We start from the raw sequence: 22,762 nt of genomic DNA, 5'->3' as shown, positions 1-22,762 counted from the left end.
AGGTCCGATCCAGATCTTCCAAAAATTCCCCAGAACAACTGGATTTAGCGATGGATCCCAGATTTCAGAGTAACGTAGCGCTCACTAATCTACACGTTTAGAGCCATGCAGATACCATTTAAAGTGATTGATGCGAATTTCACAAGCAATCAAGTAGAGCGCTAATTACCCCAAAAACAACTACTTAAGGAAAGATTAGCACAAAAATTCCAAGGTCGTTACATTAGGTCTTTATGACCGTATGAATAGTTTGGATGGAAAATAAAGTACATGCTCGACCAGTCGTGACACGATCGGTCAAGCATGTACTCGACCAGTCGTGGAATCATGGGTTTGACTATATTTAGAGGAAAAATCCCTCTTTTCTTCATTTGGGCTTCTTCTCCAACAGGTCTAAGCATGAACGGTCAAACCTATCTCCATTGATCTTCAAGGCTAGTGGTTTATTTCTATTTTCCTTATAGATTCAAGTTCACATCACTTCTTTTTCATCTTTGGAGTGATTTATTTCTTGTTTCATTGAGGGTTTTGGAGTTTTCTTCTCTAAAATCTGATTTTGAGAAAACCCACTCTACATCTTTTGCAACCTCTTGATTTCTTGTATTCCTAGTTGCAAATGGATACTAGAGGTAGAAAGAAAAGTTCTCATGGTCCTTCAACATCTAAATCGACACCTATCACAAGACGCCACCTTCGGTCACCCGAAGATGATCCCTTCTATGTGTGGGATTTATGGCTGCGCAATGTTATAGTTGAGTAACCTGTTCATGTTGAATATCTTGTTTCATTTGAAATCCTTCCTCTTCTCCAATCTGTAGGATGGGCTAACATTCTACATTGGGGTGGGCCGGCATACCGGTCTATTGTGTAGGTTATGTATGCATGTATTTCTGATTTTTAACTGAAAATTTAACTTTTATTATAGCAACTAGAGAAGGTCCATTTGAAGTAGACCGACATATGATTTCTAGCCTAATGGACATGCCTGTCAATGATGAAGGTATTCCAATTAGCACTCTAGTAGTTAAACCATCTAAATCAGAAAAACATATGCTTCCTAGAGTATTATGCAATATAGATGCGTAATGGAGTCAAAATAGGAATGCGCTTATTTCAAAGTACTTGTTACCCAGATACAGGGTCCTTCATAGGATATTTATTTCAAATTTTTATCCAGGTTCTAGTAACAAAACTGAACTCACCTCTTTCATGGTTCAAATTTTGCATTCCATCATCTCTGGAACCAATGTGTCTTCCTTCTTTAATCTGTCATTTCATCATACAATTCTGTCTCCATCCTAGATATAGTGATATCCCTTTTGCATATCTTATAACTGTGTTGGCCACCCATATGTTAGTGACTGTGCCTGTTGGAGAGGCTCTTATTCAACACCTTATTTTCAACAACTCAAATATAAACAAGATGAATTTGAGTTAGCCGCAAGCAAGGTCAATGTGGGTGGTGGTGGAGCTGAAGTAGTAAATGAAAAAGAAGGCGATTTACCTCCTGATAACATAAACATGAATGATATCTTTGATGAGATCGAATCAGGTTCTGCAGCTGACCCTTATTATTAGCCTTTTGATTTTGCTGAGAGGTTGAATTCTCTTGAGGAACAGGTGGCTTAGATTCGTGTAACCCAGGATTTGCAATTTGCTTATATGCGTAAATATTTGAGGCACATTAATAAGGGTTTACATCAACTTGATCCATCTATTCCTACTCCCTCTTCAGGATCTGATTAGTATTTTTCTAATCTTAGTTTGTAATAACTTTAATGCTACTTGGTTTACTTTGTCTTGTGAGGTTATTCTTGACTTAACTTGGTATTTCTTCGTTACACTTGGACTATGACTTGCTTCTGGATTTCATATGATGACTTTCTTGATCATTTATTCCTCAATACTCTTCTTATTCTTCATTCTTTATATAATTCCACTTCTATTTCTTAATTCCTTCCTTTATCATACTGTGACAAAAGGGGGGAGAATTTTGGCATGCTTAATATATGGTGATTGTGGTATATATTGGTATGGTATGTGGATTATGAATGATTGATTGTGAATGATTCTATTTTGTGAAGGGCAATTAAGTAAGGGGGAGTATTGTGAAATTGATTGTTGGTGGAAGTAATGTGAGTTGATGCTTGCTTTTTATTTTTTTATTTTTTATAACTGGTGCATGATTCTTTATGCATATAATGCTTATGTTTGTATGGAGTATGTTTTGTCACAAATTTGACAAAGGAGGAGATTGTAAGTGCTATGGTTTCTAGCTCCTATAATTGTCAAATTTGGTAGTGCCAAAACCTCTCTTGGAATCCGTGTCTTGTGTAGCTCTTTTACATCATGAAGACTTTGCATCACTCAAGAACAAAGGTCTTTTCTTCAAGAAAGGAAAGATTACATGGTCATGTTCAAGTACAACATCAAGTGATTGTTCAATGTTCAAGATTCATAAATTAAGCTCCAAGTCAAGACAAAGTCATTTTACTTTGAACCTCAAGCTCAAGATATTTCAAGTTCAAGCTTCTTAAGGCTACAAATTCAAGTTTGAATGTTCTTCAAAAAGTCACAAGTTCAAGCTTTATTCTATGACAAGATCTCAAGCTTCGTGAACTTCAAAGAACGACTATCAACTGAAGAAAAAGAAGTTTCAATGTTCATACATCATATTTAAGGTATGAATGACCCTATATTGACCATAGGGTAGGTCATTTTAAATACATAATTCAATTAAATTATTTTATAAGTGAATAGACTATTTCTTGACTTGGACTCTGTTCGACTAGCCTTAGCACTGGCTTGACCAGTCCAAGAAATTCCTCGACCAGTCCTAAGTTTGTTGCAAATTTTTAGAATTTTTTGTTAAGTCACGACCAGTCCTGGAGACTGCTCGACCAGTCGTGTGAACAGTGCTTGACTTGTTCTCGACCAGTCCTGCAGCTACGACTCAAAGTCCAGCAACTATTTTAGGTTCCACACGACCAGTTATGGTCAGGTAACGACCAGTCGTGGAGATCCCTCGACCAGTCATGAAGGGCCTACGACCATTCGTAGAACAACTTTATCTTATCGCGCTCAAAATTTCAAAAATCTATTGGTCCTACGAGCAGTCGTGGTGTCCTCAGGACCAGTCATGAACGCAATTTCTTCACTTATAAATAGAGCATGAATTTCAGAGTTTTTCATTGAATTCAAGCTAAATCAATACGCCACTCTAAGAGATAAGTTAGTGTTCTTTTTAAGCTATAATGTGCTCATTTAATATTCTCTTAATTTAGATTTGTTATATTTGATTTTGTATTATATATTCCATTTTTCTAGTATTACAGGAGATGGGATCAGTTTTGCTAAACGGGAAAGGCATGGCAAAAAGTTTCTGGGCAGAAGCTATCATTACTGCTTGCTACATCATAAATAGAGTATATCTTAGAGCAGACTTGAACAAAACTCCATATGAATTATGGTATGGGAAACTAAAATGGCCAAGCTTTATACCCTAGAGGGGGGGTGAATAGGACTATGCCAAATTTAAGATAAATATAGCGGAAATAAAGAAAGAGAGATAGCTAAATAAATAAATCAATCCACAATGCAAAGTGCAATCTCAAAATATTGATTGTTCTAAGGACAACCATGCACCATAAAAATGGCAGGGCAACCTTACTTGAACAAATAAAGAAACTGAAGCTCAAACTGATAAAGAGATAGTAAAGAATAAATTGTAGAAATATAAATCTAAACTTATTACAACATTCCCCACTGAGCTTAAAATAAAATGATTACAACATTCACATCCACATATACATCCCACAAATAAATAATTAAAGATATGAAATATAAACCACACAACCACAAAACACAAGGGATTATAGTGGTTCGCCTGTGTGTACACCAACTGTTAATAAACAGCCACACAGCTACTCCACTCCTAATATCCTCACACAGGGGATATCAGCGTTCACTATCAAAGATAGGTTTTCCAGGTTCACCCAAAACCTTCACAATTGTGTCTTTCTCTATGGGCTTACATAATTAAAAAACCCTTCTTCTGAGTTTTCTTGGCTCTCCTCAGATTACCAATACAATGAGATTTTTCTGAAAAATTCCAAAAGAAGACCAAATGATAGTGAATTACGTAAACATAAAATACCTAAATTTTTCCTTCATTGTAGCAGCTCAGAAGAACCAAGTCGGAGTAGAGATTTGAATGTCAAAGTTCAATGTCCAATACTCACTTTATAATCGTTCTAGGTTCTAATAGATTTTAAATTAAACCAAATGGGGCTAGCTCTAATTGATTTTGATTCCAGAAAAAGGAAAAACGAAACTTTCTCTTTTTTAGATCAGATTGGAATACAAGAAACAAAATCAATTTGAAAAGCTAAAGAAAAAGAATATTAAATATGCACTCTTAGCTTAAATGGAGCACAGACTTATCTCTTAGAAGACCGAATTAAATTAGCTTGAATTTCTTGTTTTATTCTGAGATTCGTGCTCTATTTATAGGTGAGCAAATCACGTCTTCGACTGGTCTAAAGATCTCTACGACTGGTCATAAAACCAACAGATATTTGAAATTTCAAGCGCGATAAGATCTGGCAGTTTCACGACTGGTCGTAGGTCTCCTTCGACTAGTCGTAGGTTTCTCACGACTAGTCGAAGCTAGCCAAAATTCAACACTGTACTTTGAGTTGTAGGACTACGACTGGTCAAAGAAATAGTCGAAACTGTTCATACGACTAGTCGAACAGTCCCTAAGACTAGTCAAAGCCTAACAGAAAATTTTTAAAATTTGCAACAAACTTACGACTGATCCAGGAAATTCTTAGACAGGTCAAAGTAGTGCTAGGACTAGTCGAACAAAGTCTAGGACTAGTCTTAGAACCGACTAAACTCACTTATATAGAACATATAAATTATGTATCCAAAATGACCTACTCTAAAGGTCAACCTAAGGTCAGTCATTCCTCAATAGTGAAGTAAGGACATTGAAACTTAGAAACGAGTGACCTTTGAAAGTAATGAAGCTTGAAGTCTTGATGTAGCTCAAACTTGAAAGCTTCTTGAGGTCTTAAGGTTGAACTTGAAAGCTTCTTGAGATCTTGCATTATCCTTGTCTTGAATTAAGTCGAACAATCTAACTTTCTCGAGTCTTGACTTGTGAATAGTGCTTGTCAATCAAAGCTGATCTTGAGTAGAGCTTTGTTCTTCACATATGCAAGCTTCATATCAGTGTCTTTGGTACCACAAATTTGACAACAAAAAGGGGCTATCAACTATAGCCTTAAAATCTTCCCCTTTTTCAAATTAGTGACAAAACACACTTCCAAGATATGTTACATAAAGCAGAATATCTGATTAAAGAATCATGCACCAGTTGTTATCAACCGGCATACTAACATGTTCCTGCAAACCTGTAAATCAATATTCAACATAACATATAGTCCAACTCTCTGCACATACTCCTCCTGAGTAACATACATCCAAAACACAATGCTACTCCCTCCTCATAACATAATCATTAGACACATACATCCATATCCATTCTCCCCCTTTTTATCACAAGAAGACAAAGGAAGCACAGAACAGATGACTAAGGAGAAATAAGTAAAGAGATATATGAGAGGTAACAAGACAAGATATGAGTAACCAGCATAAACAAACCACATAATTCATAAACTGAGCTAAGTCAAAGATAGCTACAATCTCAACACTAGTTAAGCTAGCGCAAGAGTAATAAAGTTATAACATACTAGCAAACTTAAAAGAACTAATCTGAACCAGATGAAGGAGCAGGAATGGAAGGATCAAGTTGATGCATGCTCTTGTTCAAGCGCCTAAGATATTTGCGCATATACTTGAATTGTAAATCATGTGCAACAGACATGTTTTGCATCTTAACATTCATATTCTCAACCTTATCTTCCAATGCACGTAGACGTGCATCAAACTCAGAAGGCTCATAATCTGGATCAGTTGCAGAATCAGATTCAAGTTCGTCAAAAATATCATCCATGTTAATATCAGCAGGAGAATGATCACTAGCTTCTTCCTCATGTTCAGCTTCAGCATTGCCAACACTAGCACCTTGACTAAGAAGGAAATCAAGCTTCATCTTATTGATATTGGAATTATTAAATATTAGATGATGGATTGGGGCCTCTCCAACCGGCATATCAACTAGCATATGTGTACCCAACACAGTCATCAAATAACCAAAAGGAATGTTACTGTGACCTGGATGGAGTCGAAACTATAATGGAGTGACAAATCAAGGATGGTAGATAAACATGAGCACCGCTGGCAATAGCATGAAGAACACGAACCATGAAGGAAGTCAATTCAGATTTATTACCTGATCGAGGATACAAGTTAGACACAAAGATTTTGTGAAGACTTTGTATTTGGGTAACAGATACTTTGAGGGAAGTGCATTCCCTTTTATGTGTCCATTAAACATCCAAATTGCATAAATCTTTAGTGAGCATAGGTTTTTCAGTTACTGAGGGTTTTTCAAATAAGGTATGGATAGGAATGCCCTCATCATTCACAGGAATTTCCATAAGAGCTGAAATCAAATGACGATCAATGTCAAATGGTCCTTCTCTTGTAGATATCTTAAAAGATAAATTTTTCAATGAAAAATCACATATGCATGCAAACATGGACTAGACAATGGACCGGTATGTTGGCCCACCCCAATGCAATAAGTTATCCCAACCTACAGGTTGGAGCATAGGAAGGATATCTAAAGGAGCAACATGATTAGTATCAACACGATGTTCAACAATAACGTTATGCAATCTGATGTCCCGAACATAAGATGGATCGTCCTTGGGAGCCCGAAGATGACGCTTAGTGATAGGGGCTGATTTGGAGGAAGAAGATGGACCACAGGATGTTGTCTTTCTCCCTCTAGATGCCATTTGCAACAAGGATTTTAACAAAATAAAGAGTTATAAAGGATTGAGAAGAGGGTTTTCTCAAATCAGATTTTACAAAAGAGAAACCCCAAATCTCAACAAAATTTGAAATAGATGACTTCAAGAGTAAAATAGAAGTAATCTAGATACAAATCTATAAGAAAAATGCAAATGGAGCACTAATCTTGAAGATTTTGAAGGAAGGGTTTGACTAGTCATGCATCGGCCCGTTGGAGAGTGAAGAGGAAATGAAGAAGATGAAGCATTTCCCCCAATTTTAAGTGATTCACACGATTCACGACTGGTCGTGGATGTACACGACCGGTCGTAACACGATGAGTCGTGTATACTCACGACTGGTCGAGTACCGACCAAAAAATCTGATTTCTAACATTAGATATAAAAATTGAAATCTAATCAAGCAATTATATATAATATGATACAAATAGGCATAAATACTCATTTTAAAATGCACATGCCAAGATCAAATTTCATTTTGTTAAACCTGCTTTTGTCGAGCGGTTTAGTGAAAATGTCAGCACGTTGATTCTCGGTAGAGATATATTCTAAAGATATAACCTTTTCTTCTACTAATTCTCGAATGTAATGAAATTTAATGTCAATGTGCTTAGTACGAGAATGATGAATTGGATTTTTTGAAATATTTATGGCACTGGAATTATCACAATATAATAACATAGAATCCTATTTAATTCCATAATCACTTAGCATACGTTTCATCCAAACAAGCTGTGTACACGCATTACCAGTTGCGATATATTCAGTTTTAGCTGTTGAAAGTGATATAGAACTTTGTTTCTTACTAAACCAAGAAACTAAACAGTTTCCAATTAAAAGCAACCACCACTAGTTAATTTTCTATCATCAAGATTACCAGCCCAATCAGCATCCGAGTACCCAGCTAATTGAACACTAGACTCATGTGGATACCAGAGACCGAGATTAACAATACTTGCGATATATCGCATAATCCGCTTAACAGCAATCAAGTGTGACTCTTTAGGATCAGACTGATATCTAGCGTAAATACCAACACTTAGAGCGATATCGAGTCTACTAGTAGTTAAATACAGTAAACTACCAATCATACTCCGATATAATTTTGGATCCACATTTTTACCAATAGAATCTTTTGAGAGTTTCGAAGTTATACTCATAGGAGTATTAAAATTCTTACCATTCTCGAATCTAAATCTCTTAATCAAATTCATAGCATATTTAGATTGAGAAATGAACATTCCATCAGGTTTTTGTTTTACTTGCAACCCAAGGAAATAATTCAATTCCCTAACCATGCTCATTTCAAACTAAGATTTCATCAAATCTGCAAACTCAATAGTCATGTCAGTATAGGTAGATCCATAAATGATATCATCAACATAAATCTGTACTATTAAAATGCGATCATTATGTTTTTTAATAAATAGAGTCTTATCAAAACATCCCATTTGAAAATTATGGCTTAATAGAAACTTTGGTAGTTTCTCGTACCATGCCCTAGGTGCTTGTTTTAAACCGTAAAGTGCCTTTTTAAGGCAATACACATGATCAACATTTTTGGGGTCTTTAAAATCCATCGATTGTTCAACATAGACTTCCTCATGCAGATCTCCATTTAAAAATGCACTTTTCACATCCATTTGGTAAATCTTAAACTTTCTAAAACATGCAATGGATATAAAGAGTCTAATTGATTCAAGATGTGCTACTGGTGCGAAGGTTTCATCATAATCAATACCTTCAATTTGAGTGTAACCTTGTAACACTAGCCTAGCCTTGTTTCTAATTATATTGCCAAGCTCGCCAGACTTATTTTTGAAAATCCATTTGGTTCCAATGATGTGTTTATCTTTAGGTCTAGGTACGAGATACCAAACATCATTTCTTACAAATTGGTTAAGTTCTTCTTGCATCGCAACAATCTAGTTTTCATCAGCAAGAGCTTCTTTTACGTTAGATGGTTCTATCTGGGATGTAAAACATACGTAATTACATATATCCTCAAGTTGTCTACGGGTACGAACACCAGTGAGAGGGTTTCCAAGAATCTGTGTGGTTGGATGATCTTTAACAGTCCTCAGTTCAGAATCAGTCTGATTAGATGAAGTATCAGATTTATCAATTACTAGAACTTCATCATTATCTGAACTTGAGACTGGTGTCTTTAACTGATCATCAATGACTACATTAATAGACTCTTGAATCACATCGGTCCTTTTGTTCAGAACCCTAGAAGCTCGACTATTTAAAGAGTATCCTAAAAAGATCCCTTCATCACTCTTCGTATCAAACTTTCCTAGATTTTCACGATCTCGTAAAATATAGCACTTGCTGCCAAAAACTCGAAAGTATTTGACAGTAGGCTTTTTATCGAACCACATTTCATAAGCCATTTTATTATTACCTTTACTAGTGTAAACCTAGTTAATGATATAGCAAGCTGTATTGATTGCTTCAGCCCAAAGATTCTTAGAGAGCTTCATACTATTCAACATGACATTAGCCATTTCTTGAAGCACTCTATTTTTCCTTTCATCTATACCATTTTATTGTGGAGTTTTGGGCGCTGAGAATTCATGTAATATTCCCTGGTCGCTACAGAACTTCTCAAAACCGCTATTCTCAAATTCAGATCCATGATCACTACGAATCTTACTGACTTGAGAACCTTTTTCAGTTTGAATCCTTTTGAGAACCTTTTTCACTTCTTCAAGGGTTTCTGATTTGTCCCTTAAGAAGACAACTTATGTATATCTGGTAAATTCATCTACTATTACCAAGATATATCTTTTGCCACCTCGACTTTCCGTCTTGGTAGGTCCTACAAGATCCATATGGAGAAGCTCGAGTGATCTTGATGTGGTATTGGAATTCACCTTTTTGTGTGAGTTCCTCGTTTGTTTGCCAATCTGACATTCACCATATATTTTATCTAATTTTTGTAGTTTGGATAGACCTCTTATAAGTTCCCATTTGCTCAATCTATATAGATTTTGGTAATGTACATGTCCAAGACATTTGTGCAACAAATCAGTCTCGTCTGTATGGACCATGTAACACGATTGATTAGATGAGCTGGATTCACTAACAATATAGCAGTTTTCAAACGTTCTACGTCCAGTTAGTATTACTGAACCCTTGTTGTTTAAAATCTCACAACTTTGATTAGAAAACCGAACACTATGGTTATTATCACAAATTTGAGATATGCTTAGAAGATTATGTTTTAGTCCTTCAACATACAAAACATTTTTAAACAAAGGAAGGTTATAGAGTTGAACCGTACCTTGGCCAATTATCTTGCAATTGCTTCCATCACCAAAAGTAACTGACTCATCAGTCATATCTTTAAGATCGGTGAATAAAGCCTTGTCGCCTGTCATATGCCTGGAGCATCCATTATCAAGGTACCACTTTGAATGGCTTGTAGCTTTGAAAGCAGTGTGGGCAACCAAGCAGGTAACCTTAGGAACCCATTTCAGAACTGTTTTGGGTTTGGGAATATAGTTGGTCTTCTTCTGTCTGTTGTTATAACGATGACCTATTGAGTTAGATTTTAAGAGCTCCTTGAGCAAATCAACTCTCTTTTCAGCTAGTGGGTTTTTGTTCTGAATTTTGAAGTTGACATAGCTGCTTTTAGGTTTTTGAAAAGCTTTAGTATTTTTAGAAAAAACTTGACTAGTATATTTCCCTTTTGAGTTAGAGGACTCTCCTTTCACAAACTTAGGAGGAGTATACTTTTGTTTAGAAGAAACATTTTTATCGTAGCCCAACCCAGATCTATCGCCACATTTTCTAGATCCGGATAAAAGTTTTTCTAACTTTGGATCTCCTTGGGCATACCTCCATCTATCCTTTAAACTCATAAGAGAAGATACTTCATTTTTAAGTTTCTCATTTTCAGATTTCAGATTTTCAATCAGGGAGGTTTTGAATTCTAAATCGCATTTTGATTTTTCAAAACAATCTGAAATTTGGGATTTTTCTAAAATAAGAGATTCAAAACATTCTTTGAGTTTAAAAAACTTTTCTTTTTGAAGTTTAAGTTTGACAGCAATTTTACAACTTTCCTTGTATAGGGCATTATAAGCGTCTTGAAGATCATCTTCATTTTCATAATCACTATTCAGATTTTCTTCACTAGTTGAATCATCATGACCTTAAAAAGTGAATTTGGCTAGAGTCATAAGGGCTTTAACTTCACTGCCCGACTCGGTTTCAGAATCTTCTGATTCAGAAGAAGCTTCAGAATTAGACGACTCATCCCAAGTAGCCAACATACCCTTCCTTTTTGGTTTGTCCTTTTTAGGACATTTGTTTGCTAAATGCCCATATTCTTGGTAGTTGTAACATTGACTATCTTTCAAAGACTTTCAAGTTTTAGATTTAGGTTTTGATCTTTTCTTATCATTTGATTTTTCAAAATCAACCCTCTTTTTACTCTTAAAAATCATGTAAAACTTTTTCGCTAAAAGAGCCATATCATCTTCAGAATCAGAGTTTTCTTGAGAAATAAATTTAGAAGATTTAAGAGCGATAGATTTACTTTTAGGAGCTTTAAAGTTTAACTCATAGGTTTGTAAAGAACCAACTAGTTCTTCTACCCTCATATTGTCCGTATCACGAAGTTCCTGGATCGCAGTTACCTTAGAGTTGAACCGTTCAGGAAGTGAGCGTAGTATCTTTGCATACACTTTACTTTCTGGGATTTTATCGCCAAGACCCCACATTGAGTTTACAATGTCATTTAATCTTGTGTAAAAGTCCATAAACCTTTTATTTTCCTCCATATGAATTTCTTTAAATTTGGTTGTGAGGAGTTGGACTTTAGATTTTTTGACAATTGTAGTACCCTCATGTGTCATTTCTAATATATCTTAAGCTTGCTTTGCAGTATCAGAGGATATGATTCTTTTGAACTCATCCGGTGATAGTGCGCAAGTGATTACATTTAGTGCTTTTGCATTGGCACTACTCTCATTTTTCTAAAGGGTGGTACAAGAGAAATAAGGAGTTACTCTCATTGATTTTGAACCATCGATACCAGTCACTTCAGTGGTAGGTGGGTTCCATTCAGTCACTGTGACTTGCCACACACTCTCATCCATTGATTTGAGGAAGATCCTCATCCTGGCTTTCTGTAAGTGCTATAGTTTATATCCCTATCTGTTGTCAAATTTGTGGTGCCAAAATAACTGTTATATATAACTTACATAAGTGAAGCTCTCTCAAGGATCAACATTCATAAACAAGCTACGCTCACAACAAGCAAAGCTCACAAGTACAAGGATCAATCTTGAATGCAAGAACTGCTCACAAGACAAGACTCAAGCTGCAAGACTTCAAGAAGAGTACAAGGCAGTTTGTAAAGAACTCAAGACACTTTCAAGATTGAGCTACATCAAGATTTCAAGATTGAACTACATCAAGACTTTAAGGCTCATACTTCAAGGTCACTAGTTCCTAATGTTTCAATGTCCTTACTTCATGGTTGAGGTTTGACTGACCTTAGGTTGACCTTAGAAGTAGGTCACTTTGGATACATAACTCGAATGTTTATTTTACATAAGTTTGGTCTGTTCTTCGACTAGTCCTAGGCCTTCTTCGACTAGTCCTAGAGTTGCTTCGACCAGTTTAAGAAATTCCTCAATCAGTCGTGAGTTTGTTAAAAATTTTGGATAAAATCTGTTAGGCTTCGACTAGTCCAGAACTGCCGACCGATCGAAGGAGCAGTGTCATCGCATCTTCGACCCGATCGAAAATCTTCGACTCAAAATCCGGCGATGTTTTTCAGGTTCTTCGTCCAGTCGAAGGCTTCGACCAGTCGAAGGTGACCTACGACTAGTCGAAGGAGACCTTCGACCAGTCGTAGAACGGTCAAAGCTTATCGCGCCTGATTTTTCAAATATCTGTTATTGCTTCGACTAGTCGAAGAGTTCCCTAGATCAGTCGAAGACGCGATCTGCTCACCTATAAATAGTGCACAAATCTCAGAAGAAATTATCGAATTAATTAATCAATTCAAGCCAATCTTCGTCGAACTTCTGAGAGATAATTATGTGCTCCATCTAAGCTAAGTGTGCTTATTTAATATTCTCTTTCCTTAGCTTTATTTAATTGATTTTGTTTCTGCTATTCCAATCTAATTTGATAAGAGGAATTGTTATTCCCTTTCTTTGGAATCAAAATCAATTAAGGCAAGCCCTATTTGGTTTAATTTAAAATCTATTAGAATTAGAACCATTATAATTGAGTACTGGACATTGAACTTGAACATTCAATCATCTACTCTGATTTGGTTCTACCGGGCTACTACAACGAAGGAGATAATCAGGTATTTTACATTTAATTGTAAATTCCTTTCTGTTTTGGTTTCTTTCAAGATTTGCCAGAAAAAAAATCTTGTTGTATTGGTTATCTAAGGAGAGCCAGGAAAACTCAGAAGTGGAGTTTTTTAATTGTGTAAGCCCACAGACAAAGACACAATTGTAAAGGTTTTGGGTGAACCTGGGAAAACCTATTTTGTTAGTGAACGCTAATATTCCCTGTGTGAGGATATTAGGAGTGGAGTAGCATTCTGTGTGGCTGTTGTTTAACAGTTGGTGAACACACAGGCGAACCACTATAATCCCTTGTGTTGTGGTTGAATGATTTATACTTCTGATCTTTAATTATTCTTTTGTAGGATGTATGTATGGTGGTGAATGTTGTAATCATTTAATTCAAGCATTGTGAGAATTTTGTAATAGTTTAGAATTTATTTTCTGCTATTCCTTTATCAGCTTGATATTCAATTTTCTTTAAAAGTTGTTCAAGCAAGGTTGCCCTGCCATTTTTATGGTGTATGGCTGTCCCTAGAACAATACATTTGTGATTACAATTTATTTCAATTCAGTTTGTATTTATTTCTGCATTCCTCTTTGGTTTGAGATTTGATACAAAGATCTTTCTAGAAATAAGGTTGTCCTACCATAAGCTCTGGTTTTTGGTGTAAGGTTGTCCTTAGAACAACATTTGTATCAACCTCTCAAGATCTGAATTTTGAGGTTATTTTACTTTCCTACATTGTGATTTACTTTAGCTATCATATTCTTTTTAATTCCACTGTTATAAGTTTTATTTAGCATTGTCCTATTCACCCCCCCCCCCCCCCTCTAGGACATATAGATAGGCCTTTTCAAGTGGTATCAGAGCCTAATAGCTCTTTTTTATTCTTGGATTTAATTCCTGAGCTAACGATTTAAGCTATTTAAGATGTCAAATTTTGATAGCCTTTCGAGTCACTAGGCCTCCACCCTTGATGGCTCCAACTATGCCTATTGGAAAGCCGAATGAGGATCTTCCTCAAATCAATGGATGAAGAGTGTGTGGCAAGCCACAGAATGAATGGAAACCTCCTATCATGGAAGTTCTTGGGGTTGATGGTTCAAAATCTATGAAAGTCACACCATATTACCAATGGACCACTCTTGAAAAAGTGAGAGTAGTGCAAATGCTAAAGCACTAAATGCAATTACTTGCGCACTATCACCGGATGAGTTCAAAAGAATCATTTCCTGTGATACTGCAAAGCAAGCTTGGGATATATTAGAAATGACACACGAGGGTACTACAATTGTCAAAAAATCTAAAGTCCAACTCCTCACAACCAGATTTGAAGAAATTCATATGGAGGAAAATGAAATTTTTATGGACTTTTACACTAGATTGAATGACATTGTAAACTCAATGTGGGGTCTTGGCGATAAAATCCTAGAAAGTAAAGTGTGTGAAAAAATTTACGCTCACTTCCTGAACGGTTCAATTCTAAAGTAACCGTGATCCAGGAACTTCGTGATACGGATAATATGAGGGTAGAAGAACTAGTTGGTTCTCTACAAACCTATGAGTTAAACTTTAAAGCTCCTAAAGGTAAATCTATCGCACTAAAATCTTCTAAATGTAATTCAGAAGAAAATTCTGATTCAGAAGATGATACAAGATTTTCAAAAGTAAGAAAAGGGTTGATTTTTAAAAATCAAATGATAAAAAGAAGTTTAGACCCAAATCTCGAAAACCTTTGAAAGATAGTCAATGTTACAACTGTCAAGAATATGGGCACTTAACAAATAGATGTCCTAAAAGGGACAAACCCAAGAAGAAGGGTATGTTGGCTACATGGGATGAATCATCTGATTCTGAAGGTTCTTCTGAATCAGAAGATTCTGAAACTGAGTTGGACAATGAGGTTAAAGCTCTTATGACTCTAGCCAAATTCACATTTTTAGATAATGACTCAACAAGTGAAGAAAATCTGAGTAGTGAATGTGAAAATGAAGATGATCTTCAAGACGCTTACAATGCCCTATATAAGGAAAGTTGTAAAATTTCAGTCAAACTTAAACTTCAAAAAGAAAAGTTTTCTAAACTCAAAAATGTTTTGAATCACTTGTCTTAGAAAAATCACAAATTTCAGATTGTTTTGAAAAATCAAAATGCGATTTGGAATTAAAAAACTCCCTAATTATTGATTTAAAATCTGAAATTGAGAAACTTAAAACTGAAGTATCTTCTCTTCTGAGTCTAAAGGACACATGGAAATATGCCCAAGGTGATCCAAAGTTAGAGAAACTTTTATCCGGATCAAGAAAATGTGGCGATCTATCCGGGTTGGGCTATGATAAAAATCTACCTCCTAAACAAAAGTATACTCCTCCTATGTTTGTTAAAGGAGAGTCCTCAAACTCAAAAGGGAAAAGTACTTATCAAGATTTTTCTAGAAATTCAAAAACTTTTCAAAAACCTAGAAGCAGCCATGTCAACTTTAATCAGAAACGAAATCCACTAGGTGAAAAGATAGTTGATTTACTCAAGGAGGTCTTAAAATCTAACTCTATAGGTCATTCCTTCAAATATACACAAAAGAAGACCAACTATGTTCCTAAACCCAAAACAGTTATGAAATGGGTTCCTAAAGTTACCTGCTTGGTTGCTCACACTGCTTTCAAAGCAACAAGTCATTCAAAGTGGTACCTAGATAGTGGATGCTCCAGGCATATGACAGGTGACAAAGCTTTATTCACGGATCTGAAAGATATGACTGATGGTTCAGTCACATTTGGTGATGGTAGCAACTGCAAAATTATAGGCCAAGGTACGGTTCAACTTTTTAATCTTCCTGTGTTTAAAAATGTTTTATATGTTGAAGGCTTAAAACATAACTTGCTTAGTATATCTCAAATATGTGATAATAACCATAATGTTCGGTTTTCTAATCAAAGCTGTGAGATACTAAACAATAAGGGTTCTGTAATATTAACTGGACGTAGAACGTCTAAAAATTGCTATATTATTAGCGAATCCAGCTCATCTAATCAAACATGTTACATGGTCCATACAGACGAGACTGATTTATGGCACAAACGTCTTGGACATGTACATTATTGTAATTTATATAGATTGAGCAAACGAGAACTTATAAGAGGTTTACCCAAACTTCAGAAATTAGATAAAATATGTGGTGAGTGCCAGATAGGCAAACAAACAAAGAACTCACACAAAAAAGTGAATTCAAATACCACATCAAGACCACTCGAACTTCTCCACATGGATCTGATAGGACATACCAGAACAGAAAGTCATGGTGGGAAAAAATATATCCTGGTAATAGTTGATGACTTTACCAGATTCACTTAGGTAGTCTTCTTAAGGGATAAATCTGAAACGCTTGAAGAAGTAAGAAAAGTTTTTAAAAGGATTCAAACTGAAAAATCTTCTCAAATCAGTAAAATTCGTAGTGATCATGGATCTGAATTTGAGAATAGCAATTTTGAGAAGTTCTGTACCGACCAAGGAATATTACATGAATTCTCTGCTCCCAAAACTCCACAACAAAATGGAATTGTAAAAAGAAAGAATAGGGTGCTTCAAGAAATGGCTAATGTCATGTTGAATAGCATGAAACTCTCTAAAAATCTTTGGGCTGAAGCAGTCAACACAGCTTGCTATATTATTAACCGAGTCTACACTAGCAAAGATAATAATAAAATGGCTTACGAATTGTGGTTCAATAAAAAGCCTACTGTTAAATACTTTCGAGTTTTTGGCAGCAAGTGCTATATTTTACGTGATCGTGAAAATTTAGAAAAATTCGATACGAAGAGTGATGAAGGTATTTTTCTAGGATATTCCTTAAACAGTCGAGCTTATAGGGTTCTGAACAAAAGGACTGGTGTGATTCAAGAATCCATTAATGTTGTCATTGATGATCATTTAAACATGCCAATTTCTAATTCAGACAATGATGAAGTACTAATTATTGATAAACCCGATACTTCATCGAATCAGACTGATTCTGAGTTGAGGACTGTTAAAGATCATCTAACCACACAAATTCTTGGAAACCCTCTCACCGGTGTTCGCACCCGTAGACAACTTGAGGATATATGTAATTATGTATGTTTTACATCCCAAATAGAACCATCTAACGTAAAAGAAGCTCTTGCTGATGAGAACTGGATTGTTGCGATGCAAGAAGAACTCATCCAATTCGTAAGAAATGATGTTTGGTATCTCGTACCAAGACCTAAAGATAAACACATCATTTGAACAAAATGGATTTTCAAAAATAAGTCTGACGAGTGTGGAAATATAATTAGAAACAAGGTTAGACTAGTGGTACAAGGTTATACTCAAATTGAAGGGATTGATTTCGATGAAACTTTTGACCAGTAGCACGTCTTGAATCTATCAGACTATTTATATCCATTGCATGTTTTAGAAAGATAAAGATCTATCAGATGGATGTGAAAAGTGCTTTTCTAAATGGAGATTTACATGAAGAAGTCTATGTTGAATAGCCAATGGGTTTTGAAGATTCCAAAAATACTGATTATGTATATCGGCTTGAAAAGGCACTTTATGGATTAAAACAAGCACCTAGGGCATGGTATGAGAATTTCTTTTAAGTCATAATTTTCAAATGGGATCTGTTGATAAAACTCTGTTTGTTAAAAAACATAATGATCATATCTTAATGGTGCAGATTTATGTTGATGATATCATTTATGGATCAACTTGTACTGACTTGACTACTGAGTTTGCAGATTTGATGAAATCACAGTTCGAAATGAGCATGGTTGGGGAATTGACTTATTTCCTTGGATTGCAAGTAAAGCAACAACCTGAAGGAATATTCATTTCTCAATCTAAGTATGCTTTGAATCTAATCAAGAGATTTGGATTTGAGAATGGCAAGAATTTCGATACTCCTATGAGTACTACCCTGAAACTCTCAAAAGACTCTAATGGTAAAAATGTTTACTCAAAACTTTATCGGAGTATGATTGGTAGTTTGTTATATTTAACTGCTAGTAGACCTGATATTTCTCTAAGTATTGGTATTTGTGCAAGATATTAATCTGATCCAAAAGAATCTCACTTGATTGCTGTCAAGCGAATTATTAGATATGTCGCAAGTACTGTAAATCTCGGTCTCTGATATCCTCATGAGACCAGTGTCCAATTAGCTGGGTACTCGGATGCTGACTGGGCTAGTAATCTAGATGATAGAAAATCAACCATTGGTGGTTGTTTTTACATTGGAAATTGTCTAGTTTCCTAGTTTAGTAAGAAACAAAATTCTATATCACTTTCAACAGCTGAAGCTGAGTGCATGTACACAACTTGTTTGGATGCAACGAATGCTAAGTGATTATGGAATTAAACAAGATTCTATGTTATTACATTGTGATAATTCCAGTGCGATAAATATTTTAAAAAATCGTATTCAGCATTCTCGTACTAAGCACATTGACATTAGATTTCATTATATAAGGGAATTAGTAGAAGAAAAAGTTATATCTCTAGAATATATTCCTACCGAAGATCAACGTGCTGACATTTTTACAAAACCTCTCGATAAAAGCAGGTTCAAAAAGATGAAATTTGATCTTGGCATGTGCATTTTAAAATGATTATTTATGCCTACTTGTATTATAGTATATATATTTACTAGATTGAATTCCAATTTTTGTATAATTTGCAAGAAATATGAATTTTTGGACATTCTTCGACCTGTCGTGAGTATACTCGACCAGTCGACCTTCGACTGGTCATAGATATCCACGATCAGTCGTAGAACTCGGGTTTCACTTATAATTAGAGATTTTTACTTTCTTCCTCATTTCATCTTTCTTCTCTTTAGAGCCGAGCTTCGACTTGTCGAACTCATCTTTCATGTTCTTCAAGGTTAGTGTTCCAAATCCCATTTTTCTTGCAGATTTGTGTCTAGATTGTTTACTTTTCAAGCTTTAAGCTTTGTATTTTGGATTTCATTGAGATTTAGGGTTTGGATTTTGAAAAATCTGTTTTGAGTAAACCCACTTCTCAATCCTTTGCAACTTCTTAATTCCTTGATATCCTTGTTGCAAATGGCTTCTAGAGGTAGGAAAACTACTTCCCGTGGTCCTTCTTCTTCCTCCAGATCGACCATTATCTCTAAGCGTCATCTTCTTGTTCCCAATGATGATCCATCTTATGTTAGGGACATTAGATTACGTAATGTTATTGTTGAACATCCTATTGATGTTAATCATATTACACCTTTTGACATCCTTCCTATGCTTGAAGCTGTAGGTTGGGTTAACTTATTACATTGGGGTGGGCCTGCATACCGATCCATTACCCAATCCATGTTTACATGTATTAGTGCTTTCTCATAGGATAATTTAGCTTTTAAAATATCTACTAGAGATGGGCCTTTTGACATTGATCGTCATTTAATTTCAGCCCTTATGGACATTCCTGTGAATGATGAGGGTATTCCTATCCATAACTTAACTGATAAACCCTCAATGTTTGAAAAACGCATGCTCACTAGAGATTTGTGCAACATGGATTTTCAATGGACACAAAAAGGGAATGCGCTTCCCGCAAGGTATTTGTTACTCAAGTATAGAATTCTCCACAAAATCTTTGTGTCTAATCTGTATCCTCGTTCGGGTAATAAAACTGACTTGACTTCGTTTATGGTTCGTGTTATCCATGCTATTTCCAATGGTACTCATATTTGTTTACCATCCTTAATCTGTCATTTCATTCTTCAGTTTAGACTCCATCCTGGTCATAGTGACATTCCTTTTGCCTATTTAATGACTGTATTGGCTACACATATGTTAGTCGATATGCCGGTTGATGAGGCACCTATCCATCATCTGATTTTCAACAATACTAATATCAATAAGATGAAGCTGGATCTACTTCCTGAACAAGGTGGTGGTGGTGGTGGTGGTCATGAAGAAGCTGGTGATGACATTAATATGGATGACATTTTTGAGAAACTGGATTCTGACTCAACAAATGATCCAGATTTTGAACCATCTGATGTTGATGCTCGTCTTAGTGCATTAGAGGATAAAGTTGAGAATATAAATGTAAAGATGGAAAACATATCTGTTGCTCATGATTTACAATTCAAGTACATGCGCAAATATCTTAGGCGTTTGAACAAAGGCATGCACCAACTTGATCCCTCTATCCCTGCTCTGTCATCTGGTTCTGGTCCTGACTAGTTTATATGAGACTTCTGGTCTGTAATAACTTTATAACTTAGCACTTGGTTGACTGATTTTGAGTTGGATACTATCTATGTTTTATACTAGATATTTATTCTATGTGAAGCTATGCTGAGTATCTCTATCACTGTTTTGCTATACTCTCATAACTCCTCATGTTTACTCTCATATATCCCTTTATTTAGTTCTCCTTTATTGTTGTTTCCTTTGTCATATTGTGACAAAAAGGGAAAGAATGGTTTGTTCTTAACGATGTGATTGTGAGAGGAGTAGCATTGGTTATGTTACTCAGGGGGAGTATGTTTGAACTAGTTGAATGAAATTGGTTGAATGTTGACTATTGAATATTGAATATTGATTTGCAGGTAAGCCTGTTTATATGACCTGGTTCATAACTCTTTAACCAGTTGTTTTACTTTATGTTTATCTTGGTTATGTGTTTTGTCACTAATTTGACAAAGGGGGAGATTGTAAGTGCTATAGTTTATATCCCTGTCTGTTGTCAAATTTGTGGTGCCAAAATCACTGTTATATATAACTTGCATAAGTGAAGCTCTCTCAAGGATCAACATTCATAAACAAGCTAAGCTCACAACAAGCAAAGCTCACAAGTACAAGGATCAATCTTGAATGCAAGAACTGCTCACAAGACAAGACTTAAGCTGCAAGACTTCAAGAAGAGTACAAGGCAGTTTGTAAAGAACTCAAGACACTTTCAAGATTGAGCTACATCAAGATTTCAAGATTGAACTACATCAAGACTTCAAGGCTCATACTTCAAGGTCACTAGTTCCTAATGTTTCAATGTCCTTACTTCATGGTTGAGGTTTGACTGACCTTAGGTTGACCTTAGAAGTAGGTCACTTTGGATACATAACTCGAATGTTTATTTTACATAAGTTTGGTTTGTTCTTCGATTAGTCCTAGGCCTTCTTCGACTAGTCCTAGAGTTGCTTCGACCAGTCTAAGAAATTCTTCGATCAATCGTGAATTTGTTACAAATTTCGGATAAAATCTGTTAAGCTTCGACTAATCCAGGAAACTGTTCGACTAGTCGAAGGAACAGTGTCGACTGCATCTTTGACCAGTCGAAAATCTTCGACTCAAAATCCAGCGATGTTTTTCAGGTTCTTCGACCAGTCGAAGGAAACCTTCGACCAGTCGAAGGTGACCTACGACTAGTCGAAGGAGACCTTCAACCAGTCGTAGAACGGTCAAAGCTTATCGCACCTGATTTTTCAAATATCTGTTATTGCTTCGACTAGTCAAAGAGCTCCCTAGACCAGTCGAAGACGCGATCTGCTCACCTATAAATAGTGCACGAATCTCAGAAGAAATCATCGAATTAATTAATCCATTCAAGCCAATCTTCGTCGAACTTCTGAGAGATAATTTTGTGCTCCATCTAAGCTAAGTGTGCTTATTTAATATTCTCTTTCCTTAGCTTTATTTAATTGATTTTGTTTCTGCTATTCCAATCTAATTTGATAAGAGGAATTGTTATTCCCTTTCTTTGGAATCAAAATCAATTAAGGCAAGCCCTATTTGGTTTAATTTAAAATCTATTAGAATTAGAACCATTGTAATTGAGTACTGAACATTGAACTTGGACATTCAATCATCTACTCGACTTAGTTCTACCGGGTGCTACAACGAAGGAGATAATCGGTATTTTACATTTAATTGTAAATTCCTTTCTGTTTTAGTTTCTTTCAAGATTTGCGGAAAAATCTTGTTGTATTGGTTATCTAAGGAGAGCCAGGAAAACTCGAAGTGGGGTTTTTAATTGTGTAAGCCCACGACAAAGACACAATTGTAAAGGTTTTGGGTGAACGGAAAACCTATTTTGTTAGTGAACGCTAATATTCCCTGTGTGAGGATATTAGGAGTGGAGTAGCATTCTGTGTGGCTGTTGTTTAACAGTTGGTGAACACACAGGCGAACCACTATAATCCCTTGTGTTGTGGTTAAATGATTTATACTTCTGATCTTTAATTATTCTTTTGTGGGATGTATGTATGGTGGTGAATGTTGTAATCATTTAATTCAAGCATTGTGAGAATTTTGTAATAGTTTAGAATTTATTTTCTGCTATTCCTTTATCAGCTTGATATTCAATTTCCTTTAAAAGTTGTTCCAGCAAGGTGCCCTGCCATTTTTATGGTGTATGGCTGTCCCTAGAATAATACATTTGTGATTACAATTTATTTCAATTTAGTTTGTATTTACTTCTGTATTCCTCTTTGGTTTGAGATTTGA

The sequence above is a fragment of the Magnolia sinica genome, chromosome 16 (assembly GCF_029962835.1).
Source record: "Magnolia sinica isolate HGM2019 chromosome 16, MsV1, whole genome shotgun sequence".
NCBI lineage: Eukaryota > Viridiplantae > Streptophyta > Magnoliopsida > Magnoliales > Magnoliaceae > Magnolia > Magnolia sinica.
The sequence above is the reverse complement of the archived record's forward strand: the minus strand, read 5'-3'. Positions refer to the sequence as shown.